Source organism: Bombina bombina, chromosome 1 (assembly GCF_027579735.1).
Source record: "Bombina bombina isolate aBomBom1 chromosome 1, aBomBom1.pri, whole genome shotgun sequence".
Taxonomy (NCBI): Eukaryota; Metazoa; Chordata; class Amphibia; order Anura; family Bombinatoridae; genus Bombina; species Bombina bombina.
Genome location: NC_069499.1, coordinates 1,372,432,116 through 1,372,445,776, shown reverse-complemented (window position 1 = coordinate 1,372,445,776; position 13,661 = coordinate 1,372,432,116).

The window sequence follows — 13,661 nt, the reverse complement described above, 5'->3', positions numbered from 1 at the left end:
TCCATGATGTGCTACTCGTCACACTGTACTGTCAGCTCTGATTGGCCCAAGCAACAGCCACTCATCGATTCATCCAATCCACTTGGAGAGAAACTGGAGGCTTGTCTGTGGGGTGTATCTTGATGTGAGTGTCAAACTTCACCTGCTCTTTTCATCGTTAACCGCCGGCGTGCTTGTCAAATGGGATCCATGTTTCCAAAGAAAGGAGACCCCAACTCCTTAATCAGATAAGCAACAAAAAAGGTGAAACGGAAACCGGATCCAAAGATAAAAGTTCAAACTTTATTCAGGCAACGTTAAAAACAGAATGGCAAGCGCTTACAGGAACAAAACAAAAATAGGCACAGGGACTGCCATAGGAGATCTTACGCATTTCGGCTGCACACTTCCCTTCACTTAAAAAAACACTACTCTCTAGTTATTGGTTAATTAAAATTGATAGAGACCAGTCCTGTTAACCCATTTTGTGCCACAGATAATAATGATCAACTCACAAGTGAATGTTAACAATAATACAGTATATACATATCCTAAACAAGTGATATCTTTTGCTGACAAGGAAGACAACATATTAAATACAAATATAATAAGAAATAAATAAGTAAGTATATACATTGAATTTATAAAGATTCACAATTTAAATTTACAGTGTGTCATGGCAGCATATCTCAGCATTAATTTATCTCAATTGATTATAAACCTCAATTTACAAACTATACATATTGAGTGTTAGAAAGTAACCAATTTTTATTTACTACTACTACCAATGACACATATAAATAAATGAATACATGAAAATGAGTATATGTATCAAAGATTCTCTTAGATATGACCATAGAAATACATGTTACACCTGTGTGTATACATAAATCAAATGGATAAGGGATGTGTATTTCTCAGGAGGCCCAACCCAGATACACTTTGAGTAAACATTCAAATCCTTTACTCACAGTAACTGATTATGTCAAACTCTGAGTTGAACCGCCTGGGAACCTGAGTATTTAGTGTCCATATCCAATATACCTCCTGTTTAGATAGAATCTTCATTTTATTACCCCCTTTACGAGGCATCTCAATTTTTTCAATTGCTGACAACCTAAATTTGTCAACTCTTTGATTATGAACTTCTATAAAATGTTTAGCAAGAGCTGAACATTGGTTATTGCATTTGATGTATCCCAGATGTTCCATTATTCTTGTGCGCACCTCCCTGGAGGTCATGTCTACATATTGTAACTTATATTCAGCACATTCAATACGATACACGAAATAGGTGGACAAGCAATTGATACATCCTTTTGTAGTAAATGTCTTCCCTGTTGAATGTGAAACAAAACTGTTGCCACTTAGCTGATGGTCACATGCTTTACATAACTTACTGTTGCATTTAAACGTACCATTGGTGGTTAGCCAAGCACATTTACTCGGTTCGCTCCTCAACATACTTGGTGAAACCATATTACCAATGGTAGGACTTTTAGAGAATACAAATCTGCACCCCTCTTCTACCACACTTTTAATTTTATCTTCACCATAAAGCAAAGGTAAGTACTTCTTAACTATACCACAAATGTGATGAAACTGAGAGGAGTACTGCGTGATAAAAAGAGGTTGGCATGGGGGGCGGAGCCTGGCTGTGCAGGAGAATGGCCGCAACTTGTTAGTGCTCCTGAGCCAACGGCTGACCTGTACAAAGTGCTTAACATGTCTAGATTTTTTATCTGAATTATGCCCTAGAACCGAGGGGATATAACAGAGGACTTTTGTGTCCAGTTTTTGGACAAGTAGACACTTACAGCCGCGGACCTCCACAACGGGCCTCAACCCTTTCACAGCATGACACCTACCAAGCACGCCGGAACACCGATCCGCACTTTAGAGCAGTGCACTACGCATGCCACCGGAGCCTGAAGCAACCTAAGAGCTGATCGTGTGAGAAGTGTACACGGCTTTCAGTGTAGCTATTGCCGCAACTCCGGGCGCACCATCCCAGTGAAAAAGTAAGCACCGCTGGTTGCTTTTCAAAAGAACTACTGGGACCTCTTTATTTATCTCTTACCCGAACAGGAATAGGTGAGGGTAAGTCGTGCTCATTAACTGCAATAAGAATTACCTATACCGGGGGCCCTGTGACTGTGATTTTACCCCTTAATGTTTCAACGCTGCATAGAGGGCCTGATGTGACGCACACAGTAAACAGAAGTGTAGGCCAGAGCAGGGACCTGTGAGTCCATTTCACAGTTCCATAGTGTGCTGTTGCTGCAGATCAGATTGGCTGTACCAAGAGGTTGTGTCCCTGGGAACATACTTTATTCTACATATATACAATTAACAGGTGTGCTGATAACTTGTGAATATTAAAACAGTTCAAAGCTATTTGTTTAAAACTTTACTTGCTCAAACGACTGGAATTGTGCACAGCTTAGTGTTAACTTGCAATAAACCTTATAACACAAGCAAAAATGTCCCCAAAAAAGCTGAGTGCCCAGGAGAAAGGTTCCAAGACGAGAAACCTGAATTATTACATTAAAACTACAGATTCTCATGCAGGTGACGACTCTCAAGCACAGACAACCTCAAGGGAGGATGACACTAATCAGCCTGCCCCTGTTCCTTCGCAATACGTTACTAAAGAGGATTTGAAATGTCTCTCCTCTAAGGAGGATATCAAGGGCATTACTAAGGAAATCAAAACCATGTTTCATGAATTGAAGCGCGAGGTTACAGACCTATCTCAAAGAGTCACTAAAGTTGAGACTTCACATGACACACTACGGGAACAAGTAAGGGAGAACTCTTCACGCTCACAGCAAAACAATACAGTTTCAAACCTCCTTGAAAGAATTGAGGATTTGGACAATCGCAGTCGGCGAAATAACCTCAGGGTCAGAGGAATCCCGGAATCCATTAGCCCAACTGCCCTGCTGGGTTACTTGCAAGACCTCTTTCGGACTGTTAAAGGTACCCCACTTGCACCTGAAGTGCCAATTGAAAGGGCCCACAGAGCTCTGCGCCCAAAACCGTCAATGAAAGCTCCCCCAAGGGATGTCATTCTCAGACTGCTGAACTATAGAGATAAAGAGGAGATCCTCCGCAATAGCAGAAACAAACACCCACTGCAGCATGCTGGTATCACTCTGCAAATCTGTTCTGATCTTTGCCCTGCCACTCTGCAGAAACGCAGAGAACTTCGCTTCTTAACGTCTGTTCTGCAGGATAACAAGATAGTGTACAGATGGGGCTTCCCAACCTGCCTGGTAGCAACAAGAGGCGACAAGACGGCTGTATACAGGTCACTGGCAGACCTGGACACTTTTTGTTCATCACTGGGCATTGATACACCCCACCTGAAAATGAAATGAACTCTCCATCAACCGCAGCAGAAGGCTAATAACAGGGTTCTGGTAAGATAATACCCCCTGGGTCCACCTGGTTGGCCCTGATGGGGTGTATTTGTGTAACACCAATTTTGACTTTTCACTAACAAACAGAATGTTAGATATGGAGGCATGGTCCTCTAATCATAGCACAAATGGTTATTGTTTACTTATAAATGACTATAAAATATAGCAGAGATGTCATGATAAGTTATACATATGTACTCCTAGTTTAGTTTGTATATCTTTGGAACTTATTTTTGAATGAGTACAGCCAACTCATATCACAGTTTGCTTTACCTTTGCCTGATAATAGAAGAACAACTATGTATCAACAATCTCTAAGCTTTATCACACATTGATGCATGGGTTCGGACTGGGACAGAGGGGTCCTTTTTTTTTTTTTTTTTTTTCTCCCCTGTACCCTGTCTGAACACATGCACCCCCCCCTCGGTTCTACACATAGATTCTTTTCTTATTTGGTTTTTGTTTCTTTTTTATTATTTTTAATTATTGCTATATCACTGTACCTCATAATGTCACAGTATCTATAAAATGCAAATGTTATTGTCAACATGTTGTGAGGTTAAACAATGTCTAGACATGATATAATGTTTTTTTTCAACAGGTCAGCCCTCGGCATATTCCCTCTAGTTTAGAATACACAAGGGTGTATTGGTCACTTCTTTTTTGGACCGCAGAGCCTTTTTCTTTTATTTAACTGTAGACTCAGTAAATAATCCTACTCTTTTTCTATAGTAAAGTCTTGTCTGCATTAACACAGATAACAGTTATATAGGGTTGTTTCCAACCACAAAGGTACAGAGCATTAGTGTCTTTCTTTCTCTCCTTCCTCTTTCTCTCTCTCTCTTTCCTTATAAATTTTTTTTTTCTTTTTTTTTTTTCTTTCCCTACCTCCCCCTCTAGCCCCACAATATGATTCCACAATACCTCAAACCGCAGAGCCATCCATTGAAATTTTTGACTATCAATGTTAAGGGTCTGAATGACCCTGGAAAGCGCTCAATTGTCACTCGAGAGTTAAAGAAAATGCAGGGTGATATAGTTTTTGTGCAAGAATCGCACTTCGCAAAACACAAAGAGCCTAGCTGGCATAATCCCAATTATCTGACAGCCTTTTTCTCCTCTGGCCCTCGCAAACAAAATAGGGTTGGTATCCTGTTCCATCGCAGAGTACCTTTTCAGCTTCAAGAGGTCATACGCGATGGGGAAGGGCGTTTTCTTATTGTAATTGGGCTCCTCTATGGTAATCAAATAACTTTGGTGAACGTGTATGCACCCAACACTGCACAGCACACTTTTTTTAAAACTCTCTCAAGTAAGCTGTAAGAACATACCAGGGGAGTGACTGTTCTCGGTGGGGACTTCAATGCACCACTCATTCCAAGACAAGACACTTCCAATGGTCACTCAAGTGTTTCACACCATATACTTAAACATATCCACACGACTTTCAAAACCCACATGCTGCATGACATCTGGCATACGCTACACCCCCTAGAGACTGCATACACATACTACTCATACCCACACAAGAAGTACTCCCGTATAGATTACTTCTTTACAGACTCTCAGGGTATCGCCACTGTTATCCGTAGTGACATTGCATCCATTACCTGGTCTGATCATGCGCCGGTCATGTTTGATATGATGTGGCCAGATATGCCCTCTACCCCCTTTGCCTGGCGCCTAGACGACATGCTTATGGATGACCCCATTATGCTTAAAGACATTTCCTCTATCATGACTGAGTACTTTGACCTGAATCTGACTGACGGAATGCCCTTGTCCACTGTCTGGGAGGCTCATAAGAGCGTCATTCGAGGTCACTTGATAAAACATAAGGCCAAGCTACAGAAACAAAAAAGGGAAAAATATAACACATTGCTTAGCAGCATTAGAGATTTAGAGGAATTGCATAAAAGAAATCCCTCAAATAATGACATTGAAACAAAACTAACACAAGCTAGACTGGATTTTAAGCAACTACTTCAAGATGACAATCACAGATTGTCAATCTGGCTTAAGCAGAAATATTATGAAGGGGGGGACAAGGCTGGGAAGTTGTTGGCCAGGAAACTCAAACGTATCCGTAAGGATAGTTTAGCCATCGCGGAGGTTTTTCGCACTTATTACAACAGTCTCTATAACCTAACCCCCTCAACAACTGAAGACCCCCTGGAGGGGTCCTCCCAACAGAGCCAAGTACGGGAATATCTTGAGAATACTCAGTTAAAGACACTGGACAAGGAGTCTAGAGACTTTTTGGAGTCTTCTTTCTCTCTGGAGGAAATTAAAGATGCACTGCAGAGTCTCCCGAGCGGGAAATGCCCTGGTCGGACGGACTAGGGGCAAAGTACTATAAGTCTTTCTCATCTATCTTAATGCCACATTTCCAGGCCTTGTTTAACTTATTGCCTGACACAGGGACCTTGCCATCCTCTATGTTGTTAGCGCACATCACGGTAATTCCTAAGCCTGGTAAATCTCCCGATAAACCTCAGAATTATAGACCTATTTCACTGCTCAATACCGATCTTAAAATTCTTGCCAAGGTTTTGGCGAATAGGGTCAATAAATTTCTGCCAGGCTTGATCTCTTTGGATCAGGTAGGGTTTGTCCCAGGGAGGGAGGCGAGGGACAATACCCTTAAGGTGTTACAGTTGTCTGCACATGCCGAACGCACAGGGATCCAGCTTGCCCTGTTGTCCACAGACGCCGAAAAAGCGTTCGACAGGGTGAGCTGGCAATTTCTTAGATGCACCTTAGTCAAAATGGGATTCGGTGAAAAATTTGTCAATACAGTCTTTAGCCTCTATTCTATGCCGAGTGCTCAAGTCCGGGTGAATGGGGTCTTCTCGGACTCTTTTACGATTGCCAATGGGACCAGGCAGGGGTGCCCTTTGTCCCCCCTACTGTTTGCCATTTCAATTGAGGCCCTAGCATGTAACATACGAGCAAACAACCGGATTGTCGGTTACACAATAGGAGATAGTGAATACAAACTGATGATGTACGCAGATGATCTGCTATTCTCCCTGTCTGATTTGGAAAGTTCGGTGCCTGCCTTGGTGCAGAAATTCATGAGATACGGGGAGGTCTCTAACTTCCTTCTAAATGCCACTAAGTCGGAGATTATGGGAGTCACTTTGAGTCCCACCACCGAGAACTGGTTAAAAGAGCATAGCCCATTTGTGATAAATAATAAACAGCTTAAATTTCTTGGATTAAACCTTACATCTTCCAAGACAGAGCTGTTTGAAGCGAACTATGTTGCCCTTAAACGGGCTATCACAGCTGACCTCTCCTCGTGGAGACACAAGACGATCTCCTGGCTGGGGAGGATAAGCGTTGTAAAAATGAATGTCCTCCCCAGAATACTGTATCTTTTCCAGACCCTGCCCATTCCACTAGCTCATTCATTTCTTCCAACCCTACAGAGTTTGCTGGAGGATTACATCTGGCAAAATATTAGGCCTAGAGTCAACAGGACCACGATGTACCTCCCGAGGGATGCTGATGGCCTGGGTCTCCCGAACCTTACACTTTACTGGAGGGCTATTGCCCTGCAGAGGGTAGTTGAGTGGTGCCAGGGAAGCCCTCAGAAAGATTGGATCAAGGTGGACAGGGACATTCTGCAGGTGAAAGATTTAGCTTCTCTGTTATGGAAAAGCAGTAAATGCAGATCACCTGATGTGACTGGCTTCCCCCTTCTAGAGGAGCTATTTCGCATATGGGACAAGACAATAAAAACAGAACCCCATATATCTTCCCCTTGTTCCCCCTTGACTCAATTATACGGAAATCCCGACCTACCATTACAAGCTAAGCTAATATCTGACTTGACTGAACCCCACTTCAACCGAGTGGGTAGTTTTGTGACAATGGGGAGAATAAAGACTAGAGAGGAAATACAGAACGACTGCCCTGACTTACAAATTTCATGGTTCATATATATGCAAATAGGTCACTACATTACCACACACAGGTATAAAACACAATTCATGAGGGATCCCACACCCTTTGAATCATTATGCATGCAGCGATCTATTTCAAGACACCTCACTTCTATTTCGTACAAGCTCCTTTTACTGCCTGCTGATAGCCCTCTTCCAAATTACACCAGAATGTGGCATAGAGAACTGGGTTCAGAACTAACGAGGGTCGAATGGCAATGGATATTCCGCGCCGTTAAGACTCTATCAGTATCGGCAAAGACGCAAGAATCTCACTACAAGTTCCTGGGCCGTTGGTACCTAACACCTTCCAGATTGAAAAAGATTTACCCTAAGGCATCTGATAAATGTTGGAGAGGCTGTGGGGAGACGGGCTCAATACTACATATATGGTGGGACTGCCCTATGCTGGAGGGCTTTTGGTCCTTCATTTGGCATGAGATGCAGAGGGTTCTCGATATGGAGATCCCAAAGTCCCCTGAGACTTTACTTTTCCACTTCCCAGAAAAAATTCAGAACCCACTAAAAAAGTCCCTTCTAATGTTAATGTTGACAGGAGCAAAGAGCCTAATCCCACTTCGTTGGAAGACTGCTCAGATCCCCTCCCTAGGGGATTGGAAGCGGAATGTACAACACGTTCTGCTTCTAGAAAAACTTCGCTACGTCAGGTCCTCTAGACTTGACGTGTATGAGGTGATGATGCAAATGTGGGAAGGAGACTATACTATTCTTTGAATGGTAAAGCCCTCATTTGGTAATCTTTCCTAGAGGAATAATGCTGTGCTTCCCCTTCCCCAAGACCCCTCCCTCCTCCCCTTCTTTTAATTTTTTTTTTTCTCTCTCTCTTCTTCCTTCTTTTTCTTCTTTCTCCTTCTCTGCTCTCTCTCTGTTGTCGGTCCCCCTCTAAAGTGACCGACCTTCACTCTAGATGTGTGTCACTGGACACGACTATGCTCTGGTTTATACCCATGCAACTTGCAATATGATTATTGTTGTTATCACTGTTTTCCTTTAAATGCCATGTTGTTCGTAGAATGACATGGCTAGCTCATCTGAAAAATTTGAAAATGTTAAAATAGAGCTAAAAATGTATATGCCACTTAGTAGTACACAGATGTTGTTCTTTTTTCTTGTATTATCCTTTTGCAGGGGAGTTGTGCCAACAACAAAAATGGACTAGATTCCTTCTTACAGACTTTTATCTGTGCACTGTTCGGCCTCCCTGGATTGTTGATTGTATCATTGGTCTGTTGTACAACTAATTTTCTTTTCTTTTTTCAATAAAGCTCTTTTAAAAGAAAAAGAGGTTGGCACTTCTTGCTCTCTTTTGTTTTTCCATGCAGCAAATCTTTTCTATGTAATGTCTGCGTGTGATCAAAAGCTTTCTTTACTGTGTTCTTAGGATACCCCTATGATTACTGCCCACAGCCGAAACGCGTAAGATCTCCTATGGCAGTCCCTGTGCCTATTTTTGTTTTGTTCCTGTAAGTGCTTGCCATTTTGTTTTTAACGTTGGCTGAATAAAGTTTGAACTTTTATCTTTGGATCCGGTTTCCATTTCACCTTTTTTGTTGCTTAACTAAAATTAAAATAACTACCAATTAAAGAAACTAAACTACACATTATGCAATTTAGTATTTTTTGTAATTTTAGACTTAATTTTTTTAGTAGTGTTAGTTTTTTTTTTTAAACACTAAATTACGAAAAATTACAAACAAAATTATCCAAATTAAAAACAATAACACCTAATCTAATAGCCCTATAAAAATAAAAAAGCCCCGCCAAAATAAAAAAAACCTTAGCCTACAATAAACTACCAATATCCATTAAAAGGGCCTTTTGTAGGGCATTGTCCTAAAGAAACCAGGTAGCTTAGGTTTTTGTTAGAGTTAGGTTTTTTATTTTGGGGGGTTGGTTGGGTCGTGGGTTTTACTGTGGGGGGTCTTTGTATTTTTTTACAGGTAAAAGAGCTGATTTCTTTAGGGCAATACCCTACAAAAGGCCCTTTTAAGGGCTATTGGTAGTTTATTGTAGGCTAAGGGTTTTTTTATTTTGGCGGGGCTTTTTTATTTTTATAGGGCTATTAGATTAGGTGTAATTGTTTTATTTTGGATAATTTCGTTTGTTATTTTTCGTAATGTATTATTTTTTATTTTTTGTCATTTGAGACTTAAATATTTTTAGTAGTGTTAGTTTTTTTTTAATGTGTAATTTAGTTTTTTTAATTGGTAGTTATTTTAAAATTAGTATAATAGTTATGTTAGGTTAATTGGTAGTTTAAACTTATTTTTTTTTAATTTAACAGGTAAGTTTTTATTTATTTTAAGATAGGGATATTGTAATTTTAATTTTAAAGTTAGACCATAATAGGTTTAGGGGTTAATAATTTGTTAATAGTTTGTTAGTGGTGCTGTGACTAACACAAAACATTTTTTTGATAGTATTTTGCCTCTTAGAGTCACATGCACACGATTCGTGCAATTAATTATAATGGTATTCTTACAAACTCAGAATATTGAGGGATCCAAGCTTTTTGCCTATTCCGAATTTGATGCAGCAAGGATAGCAACGTTATGTACAGGAAATAAGGATTTTCTTACTAATGAACAAAGTAATGCTGAGCCAATAACACTTGAACAAATTACTAAACAAAAAATCATGTATGACTTATATTCAGTGACATTGGCTGAATATTACAGACAAAAAAGAATACAGAGGGGATTAAGGAGCAATTTACATCCAACTTTATTCAGAGAGAATAATGAATACTGTGATAAGTTCGAAGGAATACTTAATAAATGTGCATATGATATAATTATACTGACGATAGAATATATCCAAAAGGAATTACCAAAATTGCAGAATTAAATTGACATGTTAGAATCAAATATGAGATCTCTTAAAACAGAATCTGAGTTTAAAGATATGAAATCCAAATTGGATGAGGACATGTCAAATTTGAAAAAACAATTAGAGAGTAAAAAATATAAAAAATTTCAGAGAGACGTATTGGATTATCAAAACAACAAAGTATATAGATGGAGGAATCCAGATTTTGTTCCCTTTAGGAGAGACAATAGGAGGACATTTAGATCCAATGAATTATTAGGAGATACATCATCAGAAAGCGATACAAATGACCAACCTCAGGTTTTTTCTATCAGAGGTCGTGGCACCAGGGGTACAAGAAGAAGAGGACGAGAAGAGGGTGGAGGAAACATAGGAAATCGATGTCAAATCAATTATCGAATGACAACCAGACAGAACAGACGATAGAGCAAGAGAGTCTGGTAGTGAATATATCAAGAAGGTCATTTGATGAAGCAACTCTTAAAGTCTTACAAAACGGTTTATCATTTATACCATCTACACAGCCCAATTTCTTTGAAATTGAATGTGATCTTCAGAGATTTTTCAGATAAATTAGACTTAAGAGTTACTTTGCAAATAACCCTATTGAACATACAGAAGGAGAAAATTCAGCCTTTCAATTTCATCTAAGGGATATTAGACCAAAAAGTAAATTTAATCCCCCTCCCACCAACTCAGCAGTTGAAGCATATATCATACTAGTGAAAAGAGATTTTGAAAAGATGCGCAGAAACTTTAAGTATAGACATGAATACAATCTAACGATAGAACAAAGGAAATTATTGACAGAGATACAAAGTGACAATACAATTATATTAAAATCAGCGGACAAGGGCGAAGCTATTGTCATCATGGATCGTGATGACTATAGAAATGAAATTTTGTCTCAATTATCCAAACAAGAAAACTATAAAATGGTCTATTTTGATCCAACTAAGAGGATACAAAATAAAATACTGGAAATAGTAGAAATGGCTAAAGAAATGAATATAATTACATCTCAACAAATGACATTTCTAATTAATCAACATCCTATTATTCCAGTGTTTTATATCTTACCAAAGATTCATAAGAATATGAAAAAACCTCCTGGCTGCCCAATAGTGGCAGGTACATATTCAATTTTCCAACCTATTGCCATATTTCTGGATACCTTAATTAGACCGCTCTTGGGAAGTATTAGATCATATCTACAAGATACTACTTATTTTATAAATAGAATCAAACAGATTAGGGTACCTTCTCATTCAATTTTGGTCACTATGGACATTTCAAATTTATACACTTCAATTCCACACGAATTGGGCATGGAAAGTGTCTTCTATTACATAAATAAAGAAAGATTATTTACACCCTCAAAAAGGAGATTAATATCTGATTTATTCAAAATAATCTTGTATGAAAGTTACTTTATGTTTGAGGACACTTTCTATGTACAAACCAAAGGGACCGCAATGGGCTCTAATGTAGCCCCTACATATGCGAATCTATTTGTAAGAAAGTTTGAGGAACAGTTTGTCTATGAGGAAGAGCTATTTAAGACCAACATAAATTGTTGGTATAGATACATAGATGATGTATTCCTGCTATGGACGGGAGATGAAGATACCCTGAGACAATTTTTAGAGATCCTTAATTCAAAAACAGAGTATCTGAAATTTACCATGGAAAGTAGTACGGATAGAATCAGCTTCTTAGATTCAATGATATATGTTGAAGAAGGAAAGCTAGAATGTGATATCTTTTCAAAAGCAACAGATCGTAACAATCTACTCAGTTTTGATAGTTTCCATCCCCCAAATACCATAAGAAGTTTACCATACAGTCAGCTACTTAGAACAAAAAGAATTGTATCCGATCCCAACAAATTGCAAGTAAGACTAGATGAAATGGCCACTAAATTTAGGGAAAGAGGATATCCTAATCAAGTAATACAAGAGAATTTGGAGAGAGTAGATCAGATTGAGAGAACTACCCTCCTTGAACCTAAACCTAAAGAAAGGAAACAGTTCTCTGTACCTCTGGTGACACATTATGGGTTTCATAGTAGAAAACTTAAAACCTTTATTAATAAACATTGGTACCTACTCAAAGAGGAACCACAATTGGCAGAAATTTTTAAAATCCACCCCTTTTATCATATAAGAGGAATAGGAACTTTAAAGATGTACTTATTAGAGCGGATTTAGGTACTAGAAATCCAACTCCATCTTTACAAAAGAAAGGGTGCTTTCCATGTTATAATTGTGCACAATGCAATTCTATGATAAAAGGTGACAATGTGACACATCCGCATACTGGACGCAAGATAGGAATTAAGAGTACTTACACATGTAATTCAAGTCATGTCATATATGTCATTAAGTGTCCTTGTGGGCTGGCCTATGTAGGAGAGATGACACAATGTGTCCGAGATAGGATCAGACAACACAAAGCAGCCATAGGCAATTCAGATTGGGATGCACCAGTAGCATATCATTGTACAATGGCATCCCACAACAAAAGCCAATTACGGTTCCAAATAGTGGATGATGTTCCTCCATTCAGGAGGGGAGGTGATAGACAAAAAGCACTATTCAAGAAAGAGGCCCAATGGATAAGAAAATTAGATACATTGTCACCTAGAGGCCTTAATAGGGATATCCCTTGGGGCCATTTTATATGAAAATTATCTAAATAAGGTGATAAGATATCTAATAAGATTTAACAATACAATGAAATACCCTTTAAGCCCCTGGATAAATTAATCCCCCTCAAAGAGGTCTGCAAATTATATTTGGTTCAAAGATATTCTTGTTATAATAGGCAGATCGATTGTAGACCACTCAGTTTTTACTGATATAAATTCAGTCTGCAATTTGTGTTTACGATATATTGTTGTATCATTGCTGTATCAAGACTAATTGGAGTTCACGAAGTTAGAATATTATAGACAAAAAGCACTATTTAAGACAGAGGCCCAATGGATAAGAAAATTAGATACACTGTCACCTAGAGGCCTAAAGAGGGACATCACTTGGGGCCATTTTATATGAACATTATCTAAATAAGGTGATAAGATATCCAATAGGATTTAATAATACAATGAAATACCCTTTAAGCCCCTGGTTAAATTAATCCCCTTCAAAGAGGTCTGCAAATAATATTTGGTTCAAAGATATTCTTGTAATAATAGGCAGATCGATTGTAGACTACTCAGTTTTTACTGATACAAATTCATTCTGCAATTTGGGATTACGATATATTGTTGCATCATTGCTGTATCAAGATTAATTAATTGGAGTTCACGAAGTTAGAATATTATACTTAAGCCTAGATTTAGAGTTTGGCGGTAGCCGTCAAAACCAGCGTTAGAGGCTCCTAACGCTGGTTTTGGCCGCCCGCTGGTATTTGGAGTCAGTGATTAAAGGGTCTAACGCTCACTTTACAGCCGCGA